At 43.4% G+C, this 26,548-nt stretch overlaps 1 pseudogene; it reads right to left on the bottom strand.

Moving 5' to 3' along the window:
- Positions 1–26,548, bottom strand: part of LOC141128939 (cytosolic phospholipase A2 gamma-like) — a 99,827-nt pseudogene that overhangs the window by 50,852 nt on the left and 22,427 nt on the right.

Consider the following 26,548-nt stretch of genomic DNA (forward strand, 5'->3'; position numbering starts at 1 on the left):
CTCACATTGCATATGTTCTGCGGGCATTACCACAGCCGAATGTGACCCATGCTAGAAACAAACAGCTTGGTTTGTTAAAGGAAGTTGGACACTCTGGCAGGATCGGATGGGGGGGGGGGGGGGGGGGGGGAGGAGAAGGGACGAACGAGCCACATCTATTGATTGGTAAGCTACAATATATTACATTTCTGGTTTGGAGTTTAATACCGCTTTAGCTCTTTCACTGTCACCGACGTATCTCATGTCATATGTTAGTGGGGGGGCAAATCTGACAAACTGATCTTCCATTTTCTGATATCCCTTACCCAGGAGGGATCATCCCTTCCAGGTCTGGCTGCCACATTCCCTGGATGCTGTGGCCAAAAGGAGAAGTTAATGGAGAACAATCAGCACTCTATCAGCTTCAACGGAGGACAGGTGAGACATCAGGGGTTTAATTTTCCCTTATGCGATATATAAAAATGTCCTGCAATAAAATACATACTCACAAAAGTACGTACACCGCTCACATTTTTTTTGTAAATATTATATCTTTTCATGCGACAACACTGAAGAAGTGACACTTTGCTACAATGTAAAGTAGTGAGTGTACAGCTTGTACATGGAGTAGAAGAGGACTCCAGTGGCAACCTGTGAAGCTCTGGTGAACTCCATGCCAAATAGGATTAAGGCAGTGCTGGAAAATGGTGGCCACACAAAATATTGACACTTTGGGCCCCTTTTGGACATTTTCACTTAGGGGTGTACTCACCTTTTGTTGCCAGCGGTTTAGACATTAATGGCTGTGTGTTGAGTTATTTTGAGGGGACAGCAAATTTACACTGTTATACAAGCTGTACACTCACTACTTTACATTGTAGTAAAGTGTCATTTCTTCAGTGTTGTCACATGAAAAGATGGAATAAAATATTTAGATAAATGTGAGGGATGTACTCGCTTGTGAGATTATATGAGAGATTACATACAGTAGATATACTGTAGGGTGTGATTGGAGATAAATCTGATCCATGGCATTATGTTGGATGTATACACCTAAACCAGATAATTAAGGAATCTGCTGTGTTATTTCTGGATAGAACAAGATAACATTATTATCACCTCATCGTATAAATTGGATCACCTGCATTACATACCTCGTCTAACAGACCAGGATATTTCTTGGACCACTATGATAAAGTAAAACAAGAGGTCATCATCATAAAAAAAAAATAATTATATATATATATATATATATATATATATATATATATATATATATATATATATATATATATATATATATATATATATATATATGATAAGACATTTTCCTGCAGAATTGCATTTTTGAAATGAAACACTTATCGAATGTAACATGAAGTTTAAAGGGGGCGTGGTCTGGCTATTAATGTAAATGACCACTAAACTTGGAGCTCCATCCAGGATCATCTATTGAGCAACCTCTGAGCTTTGATAGCCCCTCAAAACAGCAGCACTGAGAGAGGAAAAAAAAAAAAAAAAAAAAAAAAAAAAAAAAAAAAAAAAAAAAGGAGGGGGCACAACCGCCCACCACAACCCAGGATGTTGAGTGATTTATCTCCTGGCTTTGGCAGAGAGGAAGCACAAGATGGTGGGGAGGACAGCATGGAGCATACCCCCTCTCCTGCAGACAATATCCCTCCTCTGCACCTGCCAGCTCCACTATAGGCCCACTAAGGTGAGCCCGAGCCCCTGAAACCTCCCCTACAGCATCTTCTCGCTAAGGCTCTCAAATTCCTCACACTTTATTGCCAAAAAAGTATCGGGACACCCCTCCAAATGAAGTGGAGTCGGGTGTTCCAATCACCTCCATGGCACAGGTGTATAAATCAAGCACCTAGGCATGCAGATGGCTTCTACAAACATTTGTTGAAGAACAGGTCACTCTCAGGAGCTCAGTGAATTGAAAAATAGAACCAAGATAGACTTTTTGCGCAGGTGACAACCTATCCATGAATTTCCCTACTGCTAAGTATTCAACGGTCATCTGTTAGTGGTATTATAAACAAAGTGGAAGCAATTGGGAAAAGCGGCAATGAAGTGGTAGGCCATTTAAAATGATAGAGCGGGGTCAGGGCATGCTGAAGCTCACAATGTGCAGAAGATGCCAACTGTCTGCAGAGTCAATAACTACAGACCTCCAAACTTTGTGTGACCTTCAGATTAGCACAACAGTGCATATAGACCTTCATGGAATGGGTTTCCATGGCCGAGCAGCTACATCCAAGCCTTACATCACCAAGTGCAAAGCATTGGATGCAGGGGTGTAAAGCATGCCACCGCTGGACTTTAGAGCAGTGGAGACGTGTTCTCTGGTGTGATGAATTACACTCCTGTCTGGCAGTCCAATGGGACATGTCTGGGTTTGGCGATTGCCAAGAGGATTGTACGTGCCTGACTACATTATACCAAGTACAAACGGTGTGGGGATGTCTTTCAGTGGTTGGGCTTGGCCCCTCACTTCCAGAGAATGGAACTCTTAAGGCATCAGCATACCAAGACATTTTGAACAATTTCATGCTCCCAACTTTGTGGGAACAGTTTGGGGACGGCCCCTTCCTGTTCTAACATGACTGCCCACCAGTGCACAAAGCAAGGTCCATAAAGACCTGGATGAGCAAGTTTGGGGTGGAGGAACTTGACTGGCCTGCACAGAGTCCTGACCTCAGCCCGATCAAAAAACTCTGGGATGACTTGGAGGGGAGACCGCGAGCCAGGCCTTCCTCGCCAAACATCAGCACCCGATCTCACAAAATGCTCTTCTGGAAGAATGGTCAAACATTCCTATAGACACTCCTAAACCTTTTAGACGGCCTTCCCAGAAGAGTTGAAGCTGTTACAGCTGCAAAGGGTGGGCCAACATGTACTACAATGAATGCCAGTTAATGCAGATTACCATTTAGTTTGTTATCAATCATATGTTATATATCTAGCAAAAAGGATTGCCACCTTTTCTTCAAACCAAACCTGAAAAATTTAGCGGAACACTACATTTTAAATTTTTCTTCTAAAAGGGGGAACACTGGACTCTGGTGTAAAAAGGAACACTACTGTAATGGGATTTTGTCTCAAAGATCCCCACTTACATCAGAAGTCCCAGCACTCCCCCTTAAATCATGGTTCCCAAGATGCCCCTTATATCAGAGTCCACAGAGCACCCCTTACTTTAGTGTATGCACTTGCTTGGAAGCAGGATTGAGGGGGGGGGGGGGGGGTCTATGCACTTGGTTGTTGTACTTGGTTAGTTGGAGACATAGGTGTGGGCAACTTGGGGCAGCAGAGGGAATCTGCAGTGGGGGATTAGGGGTGTGCCCAGGCACGCTTGAGTTTGGGGGGCCACAGTCTGGTCTGAATAATAGGTTCAGATTTCAAAACCCGGACTGTCCTGGTGAATCCTGGACAGGTGGCAATCCAACTAGCAAAGTAAATGTTGACCAAGCATAGTATATAAGACTAAGTTGTTCAAGAGCGACAAAGCAAACATTTCAAGTTAAAAGCTTTTTTGATAAGGCACAATTCCTCCCACCGACACCAATGATGGGGCATAATTTTTTTTCCCCCCACAGACCCTTTGTGTACAAAATGAGACCCTTGACCTAGGAGGATGAGCGGAGGCGGTTCTAATTCCATACTGAATTCACTGGGCTGATTGGTGTGTGGCCTCTCTTTGCTTCAGTATCAGGAAACATCCCACAACCAAGGGGAAACCGGGGGCATTAAAAGAACTTTGAAGATGCTAAACATTATGGTGAAGAGGCAGAAATACATCCTGATTTTAAAAATGTGGAAAAAAAAAAAAAAAAAAAAACAAAAGGGGAAGGAGAAGATCTCAGCCTTACAGATCTGAGACTGATTGAGTCTGATATATGGAGGTCCCCACCTAGCACAGATACAACAACAAATCTTTAGCGATCTGGTGGAGTCTATACCTCGATGAGATATGGTGGGTGGTCATAAAAGGTTATCTCAGCTATTATCTCATTCCTCCAACACCAAAGATGGGACATCATCCCCCCCCCCCATTGGCCCTTTGTGTACAAATTTGAGACCCTTGACCTAGGAGGATGAGCTGAGGCTGTTCCAACTTCATACTAAAAATTCACAGGTCCGATTGGTGTGTGGCCTCTCTTCAGTATCACAGAAAAAACCCATAACAAGGGGAAACCAGGGGCATTAAAACAGAACTTTGAAGATGCTAAACATTCAGTTGAAGAGGCAGTACTATCTTTTTTTCTTTTTTTTTACACAAGAAGTATAATAGGGGGGGTTGGGGGGAGGAGAAGATCTCAGCCTTACATATCTGAGGCTGATTGACTTAAAATTCTCCAGATCTCAATCAATTGAGTCCAATACATGAAGGCCCCACCTAGGACTTACAACACAAAAAAGTACACTGCTACTGATGGATTGGGGCCAGATACCACAGCAACCCTTCAGATATCTGGTGGTGTCCATACCTGGATGAGTTATGGTGGGTGGTCATAATGTTATCTCATCCATTAGCTGATCAGTGTATGGAAGATGAAGTCTCCTACCTTCCATTATAACAGTAGTACCCAACTCCAGGTTCCTGGATAAAATAAAGGAAACAAATCAGTGAAAGCCGTGCATATAAAACCAACAGTGTGTGACTCATGGTGTGATAGGATCAGGTGTGCTTTTTAAAAGGTCATAAAATAAAAAAAAAATTCAAATATAGTATTAAAATTCTGCTGTATTACTATACACCTCATCGAAGTCCATGTATACAAGTTCCACAGCACAGATCCACACTGCTCCAATGAAACTTACTGTATTCTCCATTATATAAGCGCCATCCTATTGGCCATAATGTGGCATTTCATTTTAATTACCACAATCTGGAAAGAAAAGGATGGCGCTAATGATTATAGGCGATGGTTCTATAACACAGAATACGGCATGTTTCATTGGAGCTGTGTGGATTTGGGGTCACATGTGTTCATTGACATTTTTTATACGTAGACCCCATAATGTTTACTAGGAATGTCATGGTATTACTACAATTGCAGTATAGCTACAGGATGAAATTACTGAAATGACAGATCACCTTATCCTTCATTACCATCACTGAGGACGTTTTTTGATATTGGTCAGAAAATTACCTAATTATGTAAAATTCTTTACAAACACAAAAAAAAAAAAAAAACCACAACCACAGCGCCTTTCTCTGCCCTGAAGGGGCGGGTTGAAGACACCCTGCACTCACAGGATGCCCACAGCATCACAGGTTGAATGAAGTTGGGGGTGTCGGAAATGCATTAGTGCAGGGCACACAAAACAATTGCAGAGAAGTATTGCAGTGAGATTTTTTTTTTTTTGCACCAACAGTTTTAGCAGGATTGCGGGGGAAACAGTTCCGGCACCTCCAGCACCGAATGTATTAAATGGCAAGGGGTGCTGGAGGGTTTATTGATGCTGGAGGTGGGTACTGTTTAGGGAGGGGGTCTATTGTTGCTGGGTAAAGGGGGGGGTTGCTAGCTATGGGTGAGCTTTTTTACCGCTTTTCCTTATTGAAAGTGGAGTTCCACCCAAAAGTGGAACTTGAAGTTATCCCATTCCCCCCTCCGGTGCTACTTTTGGCACCTTTCAGGGGGAGGGGGGGTACCTGTTTTTTTGGACAGGTACACTCTCCCATTTCCGGCAGACATTTGCCCCCCTCCTCCCCCCACCACACCATTCAGGAAGCACTGCACACTTCACGCATGCGCAGCAGGGGACCCAGCTGCAAAGCCATGAGGCTTCACTGCCGGGTTCCTTTTAGGAGCAATGGCGGCGGCAGCAGCACCCGACAAACATCAGCTGGGGTGCCAACTGCTGGATTCCAGTACAGGCAAGTCTGTATTCTCTATAAGGGGTGGTACTGGGAGCGGAGAACCAAGGGACGAGGCTTGGAGGTAGGTAGAGGGGGGACCATTATAAAAGGACAAAGTGGGGGTGAAGAATGGAATTGAAATTTTCAAGATCCATTTAAAGCTCATAACACCTTGTTGGCTGTAAGCAATACCTGGAATTCCTCTAACAAATCAGTCAAAAATTCTATAATCTACAACTGTTTTTCTTGCTGAATCATAAATTGAGATTAGTAAATTAACATGGAAAAAAAAAAAACCCCACAAACTTACTTTTGCTGAATCTCACACCTCCATCTTTTACTGTTAGAAAAGAAAAGAGGTCAGGGAATGGCATTAGTACATACATCCAGATCTACAAACACACAACTTCTATATGTAGGTGAATGGAGAACATCAGAGGAGGAGATCCTGAGGGAGGAAATGAGGTATGAATGAATGAATGAATGAAGTAGGAGTCAGACCGGCCATACACTAAGGGAATTTTGTTCAATTTTTTTTTTTAATAATGTTCCATCCATCGTTGAAGTGCTTCCAAAAAGAGATATTTCTCCAGTCATCGAATGTACAAAGAATTATTAGTATAAATGTTCATGCAAACATGCATAAGAACATGCATTCACAATCTACTAGTGTATAGCCAGCTTTAGCAGTGCCCCAGTCTGATGTGCTCCACACTTCACAGAAGAGTAATCAGCGGTGAGGTAGAAGCATTGTGACCCTAAAAATAGTAAAGAGCACCGGCTTACAGCAGCCAAGTGACTCCAATACGGTTAGGGAGTTCACATCCAGCAGTGCTCCCCCAGCTCGTTGTAACTGACTGGAAGATAAGGAGCCACACACCAGCCATGAGCCCAGTCACCATGTATAAAGGATCAGACTTCTGACTAAACCTGTGGAAGGGAGAAACATGTTGGGAGGTGTGGCTTTGGGTAGAGACAAGCTGAAGCCAATCTTCTATATAGGTTGACTGGAATGGTTGCTAGCGTGTAGAAGAGGAAGAACCACACCCCAGCAATCAGCCCAGTCACCATGTATAGAGGATCTAACCTCTGACTGACTAAGCCCAAAAGAGTCAAAAAAATGGAATTTAACATGTATCCTCACAGGGTGACACTGTGGATGCACTAGTAACAATGTGCCAATGTCCCAATATTAATTGGAAAAAACTAAGACATTGCAAAGATGGCCTTATAGGGACACAGGATAAAAAGTTTTGAAATTTGAATTGGATAAAGTTAAAAGGGTAATATACAAAACATAAAAATGAACACACAACATACTAAATGATGACATAAGATACATATGACCCCAGGGACTCAACACCTCCAAAGTATTGTAATCTAATCCAATTGGGTAAAAGATAAAATTATGATATAACCAATAGTAACATCCAAGAGGAATGAGGTGTGGTTGAGTCGCAGTGTGAGGTCACAAGAAGAAATTCTGCGCACAATTGTGCTTCTTCAGGAGCTTACAGATCTAATATGCAAAAAAAAAAAAAAAAAATCTAATCTACCCATCTACCTACCTCTCAATGCTATCCAGTATACAAAGCAATAAACAATGGAATAGTCATCTCAATGCAGGGTGAAACCCAAGTCTAGTGACCACCGGGGGGGGGCAAGAAGTGATAATCCTCCCATAGGGACACAGCAACACCTTAACGGTCTAAAAATTGTCCTATACATAGCAAGTCAAATGATGCAAAATATATTCCACAGCAGTAGATACTTATAGTATAAAGATTTGAGGTAATAGATTGTAGGGGTCATGTGTGAATAAAATCAAAGGATCCCAATATTGAAATTATAATCTGTGAAACAAAAATAGTACACACACACACACACACACACACACACCAGAAGATGGCCAATAAATGCAAAATATTCAATGTAAAATGCAAAACCATCTCTCCTCCGTATTCTTTGTTACTAATATTTTTTCCCAATTTATGCCTTTTAGCAAGGTTTGTAGTTTAGGGAAGTTGGCTCTTTTGAAATTCAGTGTCTTTGTGTTCCCTTTATGTTTCCTATTTGTGTAATTTATACTGAAACTAATTGAAACTAATCCTTGCTGCGAATCCAAATTGTGATAGGAGATCTGTCTCCACTTCCTCCCTCAGGTTAGGGGGCCTATAGCATACTCCCAGTATTATTTTCCCCTTAGCTTCATCCCTTTGGAGCTCTACCCATAAGGATTCCACCTCCTCTCTAGCTCCCTCAGTGATGTCACCTCTCACATTCACTTGTACATTATTCTTGATATATAAGCATACCCCTCCCCCTTTTTTACCCGCTCTATCCTTGCGGTATAGGGTATACCCTTGAATGTTTGCCAGCCAATCATGAGAGCTGTTGAACCAGGTCTCTGAAATTCCCACAAAATCCAAATCCTCCTCGTACAACAGTATCTCTAGTTCACCCATCTTGTTCGCCATACTCCTGGTATTGGTGAACATGCCACATAGTTTAGAACGGTCGCACATTGTCCGTTTTGAGATTGCAACTAGGACTTGCTACTATACTCACCTTGTGTTTTTGTGCTTTGGTTAACCTACCACTAATGCCCCCAATACTACCCTCTGGAATATCTTCCACACTGGCTCTGTCTCTGGACCCTCCCCCCTATCGCCTAGTTTAAAAACCCCTCTAACTTTTGGCCATCTTCATTCCCAGCAGATCTGCACCCTCATTTAGGTGCAGTCCGTCCCTTCTATAGTACCGTTATAGTACTCAGTTATCGACTGAGAAGTCGGCCCAGTCCTCCAGGAACCCAAACCCCTCCTTACTACACCAGCTTTTCAGCCACTTGTTTATTTCCCTAATCTCCCTCTGCCTTTCTGGTGTGGCTCGATGTACCGGTAGTATTCCTGAGAATAATACCTTGGAGGTCCTTTGCCTCAATTTAGCTCCTAAGTCCCTAAAATCGTTTTTTAGGACACTCCATCTGCCTCTGACTGTCATTGGTGCCAACGTGCACCATGACAGCCAGGTCTTCCCCAGCCCCTCCCAGTAATCTGTCCACAAGATCCGTGATGTGACGAACCCGAGGGCCCAGTAGACAACATACTGTTCGGTGCTTCAGGTCTTGGTTACAGATTGCCCTCTCTGTCCTTCTAAGAACTGAGTCCCCTACCACCAGAATCTTTCCTTTCGCTGCCCCCCACTCTCACTGGAGGAGTTCTTCCCCCGGCAGCTAGGAGAGTCCCTCATCTCCAGCAGTGCTGGTCCCTGACTGGTTTCACCAATGTCACTCAATGGAGCGTACTTATTGGGATGCTCCAGTCCTGGATCGGCCTCCCTGGCACTTATTATTATACAGTATTTATATAGCGCCAACAGTTTACGTAGCGCTTTACAACTTGAGGGTAGACAGTACAAATACAATACAATTTGATACAGTAGGAATCAGAGGGCCCTGCTCCTTAGAGCTTACAATCTAAGAGGGAAGGTCGAGAGATACAAGAGGTAATAACTGTGGGTGATGTGCTGATTGAGAAGATAAATGTACAGTTGTTAGGTGGGGGCCCAGATAGGCTTCTCTGAAGAGATGAGTTTTCAGGGATCGTCTGAAAGTGGATAAAGTAGGAGAAAATCGGACGGATTGGGGTAGAGCATTCCAGAGGATGGGGGAGGCTCTGGAGAAGTCCTGAAGGCGAGCATGGGATGAGGTGACAAGGGAGTTTGAGAGCAGGAGGTCTTGGGAGGAGCGAAGAGAACGATTAGGTTGGTATTTTGTGACTAGGTTAGAGATGTAGCTAGGGGCCAGGTTGTGGATGGCTTTGTAGGTTATAGTTAGTATCTTGAATTTAATTCGGTGACTGAGTGGCAGCCAATGGAGGGATTGGCAGAGGGGTGTAGCAGACGCTGAGCGGTTTGTGTGGTGGATGAGCCTGGCCGCAGCGTTCATGATGGACTGAAGTGGGGATAGCCTTCCCCCTCTACCCCTCCTGACTGTCACCTATCTACTCTTTGCTAGTGCCTGCACCTTTGTCTCCACCCACCTCTGTGCTGGCCCCTGCCATGTACGTTCCTGGCTCTCCTTTAGTATGGAGGGACTTCTCAGTGCTGACAGTTGCTTCCCCAGATTCAGAACCTGGGCTTCCAGGGAAACAATGTGCTTACATTTTGTACAGCAGTATTCGCCCTCGATCAAATAACGCATACATGCAGCAAGATGTACAAAGTCGCCTCTCCACACCCGCCAGGCATCGTACCTATTAAATTTAGTGAGGATTGGGGATTTTACCCAGTCCAAATTACCCAACAGCTAGCTTCCTGGCACTAATACACAAGACAATACACAGGTACTCACAGACCTACGTGCAATTGTCTGGTGATGAAAGAAGAGAACAGGCAAAGCCAAAGTTCAATGAGTCATAATAAGGATACTAGTAAATAGCGCAGCCAAAAATTAAAGCTGTGACCAAGTAGTAGGCTCAGTCTTAACTTAAATGACTAGTTATAGATGGTGCGTATGAGGAGACCGGAAAGAGCGTATGGTCGGACAGAAACACTGGCCTGAAAGAACAGCCATTTAAGACTGCATTCCGGCGGGAAATGTGTCACCCCCCCGCTGGAGGTGACGATGACTGGCATGGCCACTGGCTTCTGCGCATGCGCTGTGAACCGCCGCTGATGGCGGCGGCAAGCGGCCAATGGAACGGCAGCAGAGGCTTGGCTAAGGGAGGACAAGTGCCTCCCATGGCAACAAATGTAAACCCAGTCACTCCAAAGGAGCAACAATTGTGTCCAAGCTGCTGCGCATGTGTCAGAAAGGAAAAACCAACCAGTGCAGCAAAAGAGAAAGGGCAAATCCATGGGGAGGTCAACAACCAGAAGCCCCACCAATCACCACGCACCCAGCGAAACAGACTGGGTGGGCGGTGCTGTGTGGCCACATGGGAAGAAAAAGGAAACCTCAAACATACCCCAGGGGTCACAGAGATGGGCTGGAACCAGACAACCCAGAGAGATTGACCCTAGTGTATAATTGTTGGCAGGTTATTATAAAAACAGAGCAAGTTAGTGAAGGATAGAGCAGCCTTTGCAGAGGGTTTTGCTTATCGTTGGCAAGCCCCTTTTCAAGGGAGGGGACCTAGAAACAACAAGTCTAGGAATCAACGCTTTGGGAAGGAATTTGGTATTACTGATGAACATACAGAATCTGGATTCATCCATGTCTACTCTCTCTTCACAGCTACCTTTAAGAGGACCTGCGACTAAGCACAACAATTTGGGTACACGCAAGAGAAAGGGTGGAGGGCACTTCACACCCCATTCTAAAAAGACTAGACAATCAGAATACAAGATCTTTTGATCACTCACTATGTCATGGTGTTATTCTTGATAATGGTGCTGGGAATATGTCACAAACGAAATATATGGGGCCCACTGATTCTAAAACACTACAAAAATTTAATGCACAAACTCAGATGCACAATACTGCATCTATGTCTCACCTACCTAATATACAGGGCACAGCACTCACTAGCACACAAATTTCACTTGCATCTATGGATGCTACACCACATTCCATTGCACCCAATTCTTAAGGCGCTTCCAATTTATCCCCTGCAACAGCTACCAATGTTCAAGAAACAGAGCACCCGTGACTCACATTAATCAAATATACAAATTCTACATTTTCCTGCACTCAGAACTCATCTGTCCCAAACCTAGAATTAGATGTACTTAACCTCACTCACTACCAATTCACAAGTGAAGAACTAGATGTGCTTAAATATGGTTTAAGCTTTGACCCTCTCAAAGATAGATAATTAAGGACATGCATATGTTAATTATGAATCTCACATACAAACATGTTTGATAATGACCGTTTATGGTCCAAATCAGAAGGTGAGCTTTGAGAAAGTATCAAAACATTTTAAGATGTAAAAAAAAAAAAAAAAAAAAAAAAAAAAAAAAAAATTGTACAAGAGCCCCCTAACGGGGCTTTAAAGCAGCCAATGAAATACAGTATTGATAGTTCAAGACATGATCTGAGTGTGACATACCATTACAGTGAACAAAGCATACAATTAAACCAAGTGCTAGGCACAATGCATTAAATGACGACCAAGGTTATCTTAAATGTTAGATTCTTAAAAGTAGCAACAGATATTGCCTGTAATACAATACATGTATGTGGAACAGAAGTTGTATACGTGAATCTTGACGCGTTTCGACCCTTCCCGGGGTCCTCTTCAGAGGATAGTTGTCCACTGTGAAAAGGTCAACATGTGTCAAACATAGCATCAAGTCCAACAGTACCAAACTTATGTATATGCACCATCTACTAAAATTGCCTAGATCATATAGTTACCTATTACAAAAATTCTGACGTTTCCGCGTGCAGTTTAAGCATTGTAGGTTGTTGTATTTTAGATGGTACAGTTTCTCTTTAGCTCCCCTGTCTCCCCCATGTCGGACCAACTCCCAGGGGAGCGGGCGGTGGGCCAAGTGTATCTTGCGAGGGATCACATCCATCAGCCCCCCATATGGGAGGGGGAAGAAGAGGAGGGGGCAACAAACAACCCGAAATGCACCTGAGTGGGTATACGTTAAATGCTAGAAGTAGAAAAATATTGAGTGTTAAATACTGAAGAGCGAGGGGTCACTGGGTTAATCCACACAGACTGGGAAATTTCCCAACTATGGAGATCTATAGAGATGTTAGATAATAGGTACATGGGTATACAGAGGGCATTGCTAAGGAAAAGAGAAAAAAGGAGGAAAAGATAAAGGAAGAGGATAGGGAAGAGAGAGACGAAAAGAGGGGACAAAGGAATGGAAGGGAAAGTGAGAAGTGAAAGAAAAGAAGTGACCCAAAGCAGTGTGTGGAAATAGGAGTGGAGGATAGCAAATGCCCTGCTGCCGATCAATCCCCATGTACCATAGAAAATATATGCAAAGAGCAATCGGGTGAAGGTGCCGACAAACCACCAGTGAATGGGCGGAATGAAGTGGGGGGGGGGGGGGGGGGAATGAGGGAAAGGAAAAAACCAAACAGAATGGATTAGAGTCTATCACTCTAATCCATTCTGTTTGGTTTTTCCCTTTCCCTCATTCTCTTCCCCCCCCCCCCCCACTTCATTCCGCCCATTCACTGGTGGTTTGTCGGCACCTTCACCCGATTGCTCTTTACATATATTTTCTATGGTACATGGGGATTGATCGGCAGCAGGGCATTTGCTATCCTCCACTCGTCCTATTTCCACACACTGCTTTGGGTCACTTCTTTTCTTTCACTTCTCACTTTCCCTTCCATTCCTTTGTTCCCTCTTCCCTATCCTCTTCCTTTATCTTTTCCTCCTTTTTCTCTTTTCCTTAGCAATGCCCTCTGTATACCCATGTACCTATTATCTAACATCTCTATAGATCTCCATAGTTGGGAAATTTCCCAATCTGTGTGGATTAACCCAGTGACCCCTCGCTCTTCAGTATTTAACACTCAATATTTTTCTACTTCTAGCATTTAACGTATACCCACTCAGGTGCATTTCGGGTTGTTTGTTGCCCCCTCCTCTTCTTCCCCCTCCCATATGGGGGGCTGATCGATGTGATCCCTCGCAAGATACACTTGGCCCACCGCCCGCTCTCCTGGGAGTTGGTCCGACACGGGGGAGACAGGGGAGCTAAAGAGAAACTGTACCATCTAAAATACAATAACCTACAATGCTTAAACTGCACGCGGAAACGTCAGAATTTCTGTAATAGGTAACTATATGATCTAGGCAATTTTAGTAGATGGTGCATATACATAAGTTTGGTACTGTTGGATTTGATGCCATGTTTGACACATGTTGACCTTTTCACAGTGGACAACTATCCTCTGAAGAGGACCCGGGAAGGGTCGAAACACGTCAGGATTCACGTATACAACTTCTGTTCCACATACATGTATTGTATTACAGGCAATATCTGTTGCTACTTCTTTTAAGAATCTAACATTTAAGATAACCTTGGTCGTCATTTAATGCATTGTGCCTAGCACTTGGTTTAATTGTATGCTTTGTTCACTGTAATGGTATGTCACACTCAGATCATGTCTTGACTCGACTAGTCAGTATCTATCCTCAGTGATTTTTATAATATGCTACTTATATATTTTTTGTACTAATATTTTTTGTACTAATAAAACTGATTTTTTTCAACTATCAATACTGTATTTCATTGGCTGTTTTAAAGCCCCGTTAGGGGGTTCTTGTACAATTTTTTGCACTTTATGGGGTGTGCGGCCTACCTGTCTACACTCATGTGAGTGCCCATGCTATTTGTTTTGACATTTTAAGATGGATAACTTTAGAGCACTTTGTGATCTTATGCAATTATTGAATGAGAATACTGACATTTCAAATATGACAATAGATTTGGAGGTCCCCAACACGTCAGTAGGAGCCACACCATCACCTCCTCTGAATAAATTCAAACCAAAAAAAATGTTCTAGATCTTACCACTAATCCCCAAGCTTGGGCATTTCTACGTAATGTGGTCAGTGATATTAAATGATTTGATGCTATCCCGAGAGAGAGTAATCCAATACCGGCACAGTGGCAGACCATTCTGAAATGATCAAACACCCCGATTTAGTATTTAAGGCTGCGGACAAGGGTGGAAACATTGTTCTAATGACTAGAATCAACTATGAAGCCATGTGCTTCTAATCCTCAAATGGTATCAATGCATACCCAATTCCCATACCCCATCTTTCAAAAATGAATTCTTACAGATCAATGATGCCCACTATGATGGGCTCATTGATCAGGATATGTACAATTACCTGAATGTTCAGTCTCCCAGGGAGGCGACGTTCTATGCGCTACCCAAAGTGCATAAGAACTTTGTCGCCCCCTGGTAGACTGATAATTTCAGGTATCGGATCTTACGGAGAACGCCAGTAAACTAGTGGATTCAGTGCTTATGCTGCATGTTATATCACTACCATTGTATACAAAGGATATGTTGGGCCTTCTTAAACAAATTGAAGGAATGGTAGTTTCTCCCGATGCCCTGCTCATGACTTTGGCTGTGGAGGCACTTTACTCCAGCATCCCTCACGAGCGGGGTGTCGGGACAATTCGTACCTTCCTCTACGTAGACAACCACCATCAGTGGAAATGTAATGAATTTATCTTGAAACTTCTTTGGTTCATACTTACTCACAACTGGTTCAGTTTCAAGGACTACCTCCAGATACAAGGCATGGCCACGGGCACTTGTTGGATGAAATGGGAGTACCATTTTGCAATGATTCTCTATTGAATTTTACCAACCACATTCTGTGCTGGATGAGTTACATAGATGCTTTCATTGTCTGAACCAGCACTAGGGGCACACTGGACAAGTTTATCAAAAATAAAATTTAAACACAATTGTGATAACCAGAACACATTTTTTGGACCTCACTATTTTCAAAGATAAGGACAATAATCTGGCAACTGATCTTTTCCACAAAACCACTGCAGGAAATATGCTTCTACATGCGGCAAGCGCACATCCACCAGCCTTGATACATAGTATACCGTACGCCCAATACATCAGACTGCAGCACAACTGTACACATTTGGCTGATTTTCAAAAACAGGCTGAACTCCTACAGGGATGAAAGTTATCCAGAGAATATAGCAAATCTCAGTTACACCAGGCCTACAACAAGTAAATGGGTACTCTTACCGGAACCAGTGGACCTGGATGCTTGGCTTTTCCTCTCTCCACATTGCTTTGTTTTATTTGTGATCACATTTTTAAATTGTATGAAAATACCAGATTTGTTTTTTGATCTGCACCACTGGGAGCCCTTTTCTTTTTATACATCCTATCCATCATGAGTCTGCCTGATCCACTCATTTGGCCACCCATGGTCCAGCTCTGTCGTTCTAATTATATTGGGAGAATACTGGATCACTGTGGACATCGATGTCTCTGTTCCAATCCCCTTGCCAGATACTGCAGGATTTCTTGGGATCACTCCTGTTACACTGAGACGTCCGTTATCCATGCCCGTTTGACCTGGTGTTGCTGACATCCAGGTCCACTGGTTCTGGTAAGAGTACCCATTTACTTTCTTCTGTGGAAGAGGAAAATCCCCATTTGTGGTGCCCTTGACTCCCTCCATGAACATTCCTTCACTTGTGGTGTACTCATCACCCTTTGGGACTGACCTATTCTGGATTCATTATTGATCTGTATTGTTTATTATGACTTATATAGCATTATATGCATTTTATATGTTTGCACAGCTTTAACAACGCCGCTCACCTGGTCGTTTCTCTGGCTGGGTGCATGGCGATTGGAGGGCTTCTGGTTGTTCATTGACTTGCCCTTTCTCTTCGCTACACTGGTCATTTTTTCCTTTCCAATGCATGCGCAGCAGTTCAGGCACAACCCGACCATTGTTGCTCCTTCGAAGCAACAGTGTTTACTTTCATTACCATGAGAGGCCCTTGTCCTCCCTTAGCCCCGCCTCTGCTGCTGTGCCATGGTTTGCTTGTGCAGCAGCCAGTGGCCATGCCGGTCATAGTCACTTCCGGCGGGGGGGGGGGGCAAGCGCAATTCCGGCCAGGACGCAGTCTTAAAACGGCTGCCCCCAGGCTGTTCATTCAGGCCAGCGACCACTCGACCCGATACATATATTTTAAAGGTACTATACGGGTTATTTTTATTACTATTCTCATCTATGCTTCACAGATTTCAATATTGGGGATCCTTGGTTTGATTTTATTCACACATGACCCCTACAATCTATTACCTTTAAAATCTTCATACTAAAGTATCTACTGCTGTGGAACACATTTTGCAACATTTGACTTATGTATAGGACAATTTTTAGACTGTCAGTTTCCTTAAGGTGTGGCTGTGTGCCCATGGGAGGATTATTGCTTCTTGCACACATACACTTGATGCTCTTTACATATTAGATCTGTAAGCTCTTTTAGTGCAATTGTGCGCGCAACATGTAAAGCGGAATATCTTCTTGTAACCTCACACTGCGACTCAACCACTCCACCCACCTCATTCCTCCTGGACGTTACTATTGGTTATATCAAAACTTTAACCCCATTGGATTAGATTACCAATATTTGGAGGTGTTATTTAAGGCCCTGGAGAAATTATATATACATGTATGATGTGTGTTTTGTGTATTACCTTTTTAACTTTATCCAATTAAAATTTTATCCTATGTGTGCCTATAAAGTCCATCTTTGCAATTTTATTTTTTTTTCTAAACCCTAAATAGGGTGAAACATTGGAGGTGTGGTTTTAGGGAGGAGACAAGCTGAAGCCAATCCTCTATGTGTGTTGATTGGGCTAACTGGTAGTGTGCTAGAAGACAAGGAGCTGCACACTAGCAATCAGCCCAGTCAACATGTACAGAGGATCGGACCTCTATGACTAAACCCATGGGAAGGTGAAACGTGGAAGCTTTACAAAAGGAGATAAGCCGCTTGCTAGAACAGCCTTTTTCAAGCAGGGTGACCAGGCACCCTGGGGTGCCTTGGCAAAATGCCTAAAAATTTCCCCAGATTTTTTTTTATACAGGCCAGTAGGTGGATCAAGCTTGCATTTTAGTTACACAAAACCACAGGTTCTCATTATGCACCGTTATGACCTTCTAGCCACCGTCATCCTTACAACCGATGACGACATCATGGATGTTGGTCGCCTGCACGGCATCATTGTTTGACCCTCTAAAACCTCCTCTGCCCCTTTCCTTCAGCATGGAGGTCACAATAGTTAACTGATGTAGAGAAATTGAGATAGAAGAGATACATTGGAATACTAGTCAGCACTAGTGTGCAAAAGTGTATTTGCTTTGGAAGAATAAATCTCTAACATTGGGTGTCCTATGTGTGAGGATGTTGCTGCACTACATAGAACTATTTAGTTTAGTATTTTACATTTTAGAATAGAGTGCTTCGAGATGGTCTATAATTTTAAAGGGTGCCTTAAATGAAAAAAGGTTGAGAAACACTGTGCTAGAAGATAAGGAGCCACACACCAGCAATCAGCCCAGTCACCATGTATAGAGGCTCTAACCTTTGACTAAACTCGTGAGGGTGAAACATGGAGGTCTGGCTCCAAGATGACAATTCGATCCTCTATACATGTTGACTGGGCTAATCTGGCTAAACCCTTTGTGACTAAACCCCATGGGAGGGTGAAACATGTTAAAGGAGGTGATTGGAGACAAGCTGAAGACAATCCTTTACATAATGACTGGATTGATTGCTAGTATGTAGAAGATAAGGGACCACACACCAGCAATGGACCCGGTCACCATGTATAGAGGAACCAACCTTTATGACTAAACCCATGGGAGGGTGAAACATGTCAGAGGTGTGACTTTGGGAGGAGACAAGCAAAAATCAATCCTTTGTATGGGTGACTGAGCTAATTGCTAGAGTGCTAAAAGATAAGGAGTTACATGCTAGCAGTCTGCCCAGTCATGTATAGAGGATCGGACCTCTATGGCTAAACCCATGGGAGGGTGAAATGCGTAATTTGGAACATCCTATAGGGCAGGTTTAGACTGATGGCCAAGCTGTGTTTTTAGCCTCCCAATCACACCCCCTTAAATCCTTCATCACAACCCAATACAGTATGTGCAGCAGTTAAAAAAAAAAAAAAAAAATGGGTGGGCTTCAACACCCTCACAACACCATCACACTGGATGTCAATGTCCTGGAGTTGAGTGGTTACATCTGAATGATGGGTGCAGCTGCAGGCATCATTCAGATATATTTATTCTCCCGGCGATTCTCTGCACCATAAATTTTTTTTTTTTTTTTTTTTTTTTTTTTTTTTTTTAAACACAGATGGCGAGAGGGGGAACATCCCCCCGTAGTGCTTCTACCAGCTCACCTGTGCAATCGGAGATGCCAGAGGGGGGGAAAAAAAAAAAAAAAAAAAAAAAAATTTGGCTGGCGGCGGGAGTTTTCCCCATAGAGCATACCGGACCAGATAGTCCCCAGCAGTCTGTGACCTTTGAAGGCAGGGTGCGGCGTTATGTCTAAACATTGTCTTGTCTTTTTTTGACAGCAAAGGCAGAGCTGGCTTTTTTATTTATTTTATTCCAGGCTAGAGGAGATGTGGGGTCTTATAAACCCCAGAGCTCTCTGTAAAGACCGGTCATTCCCTATTCCTATTACAAGGGAGGTTTACATAGTCCACCTGCCAATTTTCTATCCCTGGAATGAAAATAGCCGGCAAGGAATGTTGCTTTCTGCCCAAGATGGCACACGATTCACTTTTTTGGGCTGCATGACCTCTCGTGCCCCCTTGGCAATTGATGTAGGCCACAGCTGTGGCATTGTCGGATTGAATCCTGACAGTTTTGTAATCTGAGCGTCCAGGCCTCTAGGGCCAGATAAACCGCTCAAATTTCTAGAATATTGATGGGTAAGGTCCTGACTTGGACCACTTCCAGGACTGCTCCCCAGCCTAGAAGGCTGGCATCTGTTACCACTTTCTAGGATACTGGATTTCCCCTGTTGAAGGTTGCTGGATATCAACCACCAATTGAGGCTCCGACATACCTCGGGGGATAAGTGCATTGTAAAGTCCAAGGCCCAAAGCCTGGATCTTGTTCCAGGTTGACAGAATACCATTTTGCAGCAGTCTTGAATGAAACTGCGCATAAGAAACAGCCTCAAAAAGGAGACCACTATCTTTCCTAACAATTTCATGCACAGACGAAAGTAAGGATTTCTTTGTTTTGACAAGCCCAGTCAGTTCCTTTATGGAGCTGATCCTTCCCTGAGGTAAGAATACCTTCTTTTGAATGGCATCTATGATCAGCCCCAAGTACTGTAATCTCCTTGACATTTTTAAAGGAGGATTTTTCTAGGTTGAGAATCCAGCCTAGGAATTCTAGGTAGCTTACGGCTGAGATTAAACTTTGGTTTAGACAGGTGACAGGCTGATCTACTAAAAGCAGATCTAGGTAGGCTAGAATTGTTTTACCCTGAGCCCTCAACCTGGCTAAAGGAGGAGCCAGGATCGAGGTGCAGTGGCGAGACAAAAAAATAAATAAAATTTCTACCTGGAAGCATAGAAGCTTCTGATGAGCGGGAAAAATTTGCACATGGCGAGAGGCATCCTTGATATCGATTGATGCCAAAAAATCTCCTTGTAGAATGGAGACAACCAATTGGATTGACTCCATGCAAAAGGAGCGGATATTCAAGAGCTGGTTTAGATCCTTGAGATTTAAAATGGGCCTTACCTCCATTTGTTTTTGGTACCGTGACAAGGTTTGAATAAAACCCTGATCCCTACTCTTCTGTGGGAACCTTTGATATCACTTTGAGACAAGAGATGATCCAGAACTGGAGAAGATGCACGTTTAAAAGGATAAATGTTTAAACGTATTCTTTACTGGTGTAGCGCTGGTATTTTTAATACAGGTGCTATAAGTAAAAAAGTTAGTTAGTTGTCTGAAGCTATAGTTTAGCTCAGACTGCAATTGTAAATTCTGGTTCTGTTTCAGCTTGGCTGGTTGTGTGGTTTTGGTGTAACAAATAATTCTGCGCTGCCCAAAAAGAGGGCAGCTAACACAGCAAATAGGATATATGCACTAAAATTGGAAAAAAAAAAAAAAAAAAAAAACACAATTGTGTATAGTGTAAATACCATAAACTCAGTGACGAATGGTACACCATCAAAACAAAATCCAAGGAAAAAAAAAAAAAAAAAAAAAAAAAGTAAATGTGATATGAGTCCCATATGAATTACATTATGTGGCCTTTTCTGTTCTTCCAGTTTTAACCCAATTGCTACATATGTATATCGGGGCACCACTTCCAAGAGACACATCAGTCCATGGACGGTCGTAGGATCCTGTTGCAACTTCCATAGGACTCCACATTCTTATTGGTTGTTTACAACAAGCTTGTTTGAACCCAAAGGAACATACCTTAGATGGGTCAAACGTTCCGGTAAGCCTCATTGTTGGTGGCGGCGGCATTTCTTCACTTCAGGATTTTATCTGTTCAGTCATGATCTTCATATGGTTGTGTGGTTTTCCCCTTGGCCTAGGGATGGTGCCCTATTATTTTGGCCAAGGTTGGAAATTGCAACAAGCTGGGTATATTGAGTGCCTACTTACCCAGAAACAGTAAGTGGGTGTGGTCTGCCTGCTGTGCTTTCTGGGAGAGGTCCTTCAGGGACAGACGCCATAAGGAAGTTCCGACCTGATGGCCCTCCTGGCCTAAGGTGTGTCACTGCCGTCAAGTTGGCTGGCCCGAGGCGTCGTTACTGAAGGTAGGCCCAAAAGTCTTGGGGCCTACCGATCCAGGGATGGTCCTGTGCTGTCTTGCCTGCAGGAAGAAGCCAAGTGACTGGAGAATCCTGGGGATTTTCAGGAAAGGACTGTGCAATAAGGCCGGTGCCTCTAAAAGAGCCTGGAGACTTAGTTGGAGGATGCATGCCAGGTCACATGCCACACAGTACCGCAAGTTCGGAAGAAGGGAACCGGTAATATGTGCTTAAGCCTTTGATATTGCAAGTCGTTGATTACCCAATCCTGTGGTAGAGGATTGTGTAACAGTTACAAATATTAAAGTCTGTGGCAGAGACTATGACCGAGCATCACATCAGCGAGAGGCCTGTGCGGTGGTTGCTGAATCCAGTTGTGGAGCTGTTGCCCTCTGGATCAAAGAGAGTGTTCCTGATCTGCAGTTTCAAGGTACCCGAATTCCCCCTAAACCTTTCATCCCTCTATTGCATGCGTCTTTCTTAAAGGAAGAAAGACTGTTGGAGCTGAAATTACTAAAAAGTCTTTAATGGGATCTCTATGATGGTTATGGTGTAACAGTAAAGAAACGGTAAGCGCTTCACTGGTAAAAAGGAGAACTTTTCCAATTTGAAATTCTTTGGAGACTATCTGGATAAGTATATCCAAAACAACTGTTCACCATGAAATGGGAAACTGGCCAAGAGCTTTACACATGGCGCTTCAGCTGACCAATTTTTCAACCATAGGACTCTGTGCATATGTACCAGCCCTAGCATAAGCTGTGAGGTTTGAATAATAGAAATCTTTCATAGCATCCACTGTGAAACTGTGCCTCTGATATGCCAGCCATCTACTGGGCCTGCTGATCAGGAATAATCTTGAGTAGCTCTACAAAGTGGTCCTTTATGGACTGAGATACTCCAATTGCCGGCTGCACAACTGAACCTGCAAGCGCAATGTTGTTTTTAAAAAGAAATTCTAACTTTCTGTTGGATCCTTCAACATTTGCGCATTGTCTACAGGACAAGTCAGGTTTTTGTTTACCGAGGATATAGCAGCATTAATTGCTGGAATCCCCCATTTCTTATAGAATTCCTCCTCCATAGGATAAAGTATAGAGAAAAAAAAAAAAAAAAAAAAACACACACCACACACCCCTTTATCTGGCTGTTCCCACTCAGAATACAATCAGCTTTTTGTAGCCATGAATGGATAGGAAAGGCATCCACAGATTGTGGAGGCTTTAATGATCCCAAACCATAGGTGGGTTCATCCATAAACTGCGCTAACAGGCAGTAAAAAAGTTAAACGAACCAACTTAGTAAGGAAGTGTACCAACAGTCTCTATAGTGAGGCTGCTCCCTCCATATTAGGATCTTCGGAAGAGGAGTCATCAGCCTCTTCCTGATCTTTTGAAAGAACTTCATAATCTCCTGCCCCTTGTTCCCCAGTATGAGGGTCCTGAGCAATGGACGGTGATCTGCTACACTTGGGCCCACTGTGGGAAGCGAGCAAAGCATCAATCTTCTGTTCCAAACTTAAAATGGTAGAGAAAAAAAAAAAAAAAAAAAAAAAAAAAACACACCACACCAAACACATACATATTGAAGCGTCTAGAGCTGCTGCAACCCCAGTCCCCCCTGATGGCTCACTCTGACCGGCCACATCACTTTCAGAGGAGGTTTTTTGTTTTTTTTTTTGGATTTAGGTTGCCATAAAACAGACCCTCTAGAACCCTTTGAGATGTTCCTTGATCCCTTCCACTCATAGCCTGATGCACAAAGCAAAGGCACTACCAGAAGGAATTCTAGGTCTATAGTCCAGCACAATTGCTGCTATTAATGCCCAGCCTAATGCAGCAGTAAAACAAGTGTCAAAGAAAATGCCTGTGTCACCAAACCTGTTAATGCCACCTCTTTGCTTTGCTTGTGTCCCTCCACAGCCTGCAGTAGCACACAATGTGCTTTTAAAAACTTGCCTTGTGTCCTGGCGTCGGAGAACGCTGATGCAGTTAAGCCCTGCTCCCCTGCCTGGATTGCCTACAGCTCCACCCACCATTTTAAAATAAGGGTTGTCCCGCGCAAGCAGCACACTACAGGACCTCTCAGACCTACCGAGAGAAGCATGGCGTGGGAGTTTACAAGCCGCCGAGCTGCGCAATGATCGCGCTTCCTGTCTTTTTCAAAAAAAGAATTGAGCACTTCTTCCCCACGAGAGGGAGACCATCAGCATAAGGGGGTGATTAGAGGGGAGAAAAGCCCCCCTCAAGTTTACCGGAGGACCTGCTGTTCGGCTGGAGGAAGAGGAAGCATTTCAGCTCTAACAGCACTGTTTCCAGCATGAGGCAGCGAGTGCTCAATACAGGCCCCAGTGGTGACACAGGCATAACATTTTATGTCTAAAAAAGGAGACATTCATAAGAAAATGCAAAACAATTTTAGAAAACTCCACTTACCTTTCCCGCCGCAGGGTTTTCTGTGGTAAACCAACAGACCCAATCTTCACCCTTCTGAAGGTTTAACGGAACCTACCGTGGAGCAGGGGATCCTAGAGGAAACCCGCAATCCTGGACCTGCAACAGCACCCTGCTAGTAAAACTTTATGGCCTTCCTACCAAAAAGTACTAGATCCCAGCTCTAAAGAAGCATTCACAGGCAAAAACCTAGTTTCTTTGGTTAAGAGGCCAGGGTACCATTCAATTTGGCCAGAAGAGACACTGAATGGATCCAGTCAGCATGGCTAGCTCCAGTGGAGCACAGCACATCTTTACTCGTGACCAACACCTTAGACACTGGCGAAAAAACTGGGAGGTACTCCCAGTAGTGGGAGGGGTTATATAGGGAGTAAATTTTGTCTTAAGGCATGCCAGTATCACCTTGTCGCGCAAATACTGTGAGACAAAAAGTTGCAATGACCGCAATTTTATTCCCTAGGGTCTCTGCTATAAAAAAAAAAAAAAAAAAAGTTAATATAATAAATGTTTGGGGGTTCCAAGTAATTTTCCTAGCAAAGAAATTATGATTTTTACATGTAGGAGAGGAATTCCAGAATTGGCCCGGTATGGTAGCGGTTAAAAAAAAACTGGAAGAACGGGCTTCTAAGACATTGCATCAGTTAAGATAAAAACGTATGTAATATACAGGTAGGTAATCCCAGAAAGTAGATTTGCCAAGTGGTTAAATTCTTACCTTCAGTCACTGTTTTCACCACTTTCTTGTACATTTCTGTAAAACAATCAATTCTTGTATTATCTTTAAGAATATCAAGCAGTTAAGAACATATTAGTCTATTTTTTTGGGTGGGGAAGCATTTTTTTTTTTTCCTGGAGGCCCATCTGACATGACATGTCCTACTCCCAGTACCCCTGGGAGACACCTATAAACAAACCCCAGGAGGCTTATAAAGCCCATGTGCAGTGCAGCCAATAGGCGGAACTCCAGCATCATCAGGGGCCGGGCTGTTTTGCATGTTCAAGAAAAACAAAAGAATAAACTGTTCTGACAAATGGAATGCTTTAAACTTTTTGCACTGGTACGTTCCCCAGTGATGTACTCCCCCCCCCCCCCCCCCCCCCCCAATCCTTTGTTTTGTGAAAACTGATTAGACCAGAAATTGGATTTTTTTTATTCCACACATTGTTTAAATTTCAATGGAGTTGGGTTTTGGCACCCAAACTTTGAAGTTATCCTGAACCCAGGGCAGTTTGGCTCATACTTTAAACTCATTTGAGACCTGTGGAAAAGCTGCAACTGCTGACATCCTTGAAAATTGCAAGTTGTCTGGCTTCAGCCCTGTCCGATTCATTGACCTAGAGTTGCCACCTCATCACTTTAAACCTGAACACATAATAATCACACAGGTTCTGTGGCTGATTAAGGTGGCAATGAAATACATTTGGTGCCTTACCTGCATTCAATTAGCCTCAGAACCTGTGTAATGCATATGTGTTCAGGTTTAAAGGGATGCGGTGGCAAGCCTACATTGACCTGAAAAATGAATGCAGATCAGAACTCTCAGAGCTTTTAGGGCTATGCTCAACACATGTGTGTAATGTGAGGTCATTCACGGAATATCTGCCCTAGGCATGTCCACTACAGCACGGGACAATACATGGTTTCCTGTGCTTTGCGCGTTGATAAAATGCACAGCATTTTTTTTTGCATTTCAGACCATTTATTTTTAATTGGCTGTTTATCTCAATGCAACAATGCGCAACATACATGTGTTGCAGTGCATGGGACCTAATCTGCATAATTGTCTAGATCAGCCTCTCTCAACCTCTTTAGCAGAGGAGCCCAAAACAATTTTTCAGGCTCTTACTGAAGCCAATTGATCAGGAATCAATGGCCCCTTACATTGGTGGTCAGTAATGCAACCCTTACAGATAGCTTAATCCCTTCCCACCACCTCCCCCAGTCCTTTGAGAGCTTTTAAATACCAGGAGGTGGAGACAGGCATTCGGGTCATGTGTTCGCTCTGTTTGGCTGTCACACGCTAGGAAAGCTCCTGGTCACAATTATGTATTGGGAGCTTTCCGGTCCCTGCCGGCAACTGAGCTCGCCCACTCTCAGCCCAGAAAAGTTTACATAAGGTCAAATTAAAGCCCACCCACCAAGAGGCCACATATATGTGTACCCTCGGCGGGAAGAGGAGGTTAGAAATATATGTGGTGCCATGCTGCTGGCTTTGGAACCATGTAGGCACCATCAAATAGAAGGTGGTCAACAAGCCACAGCTCAAGGTACCCTTTACCTACTTCTGGAGGAACCCTAGGGTTCCCGCAAAGCCTGGTTGAGAATGGCCATTCTAGATTATGGACTGAGAAAATATTGAAGCCATTAGAGTGACAACTAAAAATGCAACTGCAATCTGTGGTCATATACCCCTTGCCAGTATTTCGTTCAGAAGTGGAAACCAGTGATCCAGCGCAGTCTATACTGGCTGGTCCCATTCATCATGACATCTAGTCTTTGGTCTTCTGGATTCTGAAAGAACCTCATCCAATAGGTGATGTCCGTATCAGCCAGGCACCAATGTGGGAACCCAAATAAAGGAAACAAGCATAAGGTGGCGGTACACCAGCCTAGTGCATTACTGTACAACTCTTTATTCAATAAAGAAAATTCTCATATACTCAAAGGATAAAAAGTCAAGTACATGTAAGAATTCACATGACACGTATCCACCACATGGGGTGCAGCTTATGTTTCAAGGGTGATTTATTCAATAAAGAGTTCTATGGTAATGCACTAGGCTGGTGCAACCTTCTTATGCTTGCATTCTAGTATTGGTTTGAATTGAAGAAGGCAGCAAGTCTGTTCAATGTAATGGTGGAGATGATCACATGGAAGTCTCCACCACTGACTTTGCTAAAAAGACTGAAGAGTTGCCTACTCTGAGCCTCATTAGGATTTGATTG

This window comes from Aquarana catesbeiana, linkage group LG01 (genome assembly GCF_042186555.1).
Source record: "Aquarana catesbeiana isolate 2022-GZ linkage group LG01, ASM4218655v1, whole genome shotgun sequence".
Taxonomy (NCBI): domain Eukaryota; kingdom Metazoa; phylum Chordata; class Amphibia; order Anura; family Ranidae; genus Aquarana; species Aquarana catesbeiana.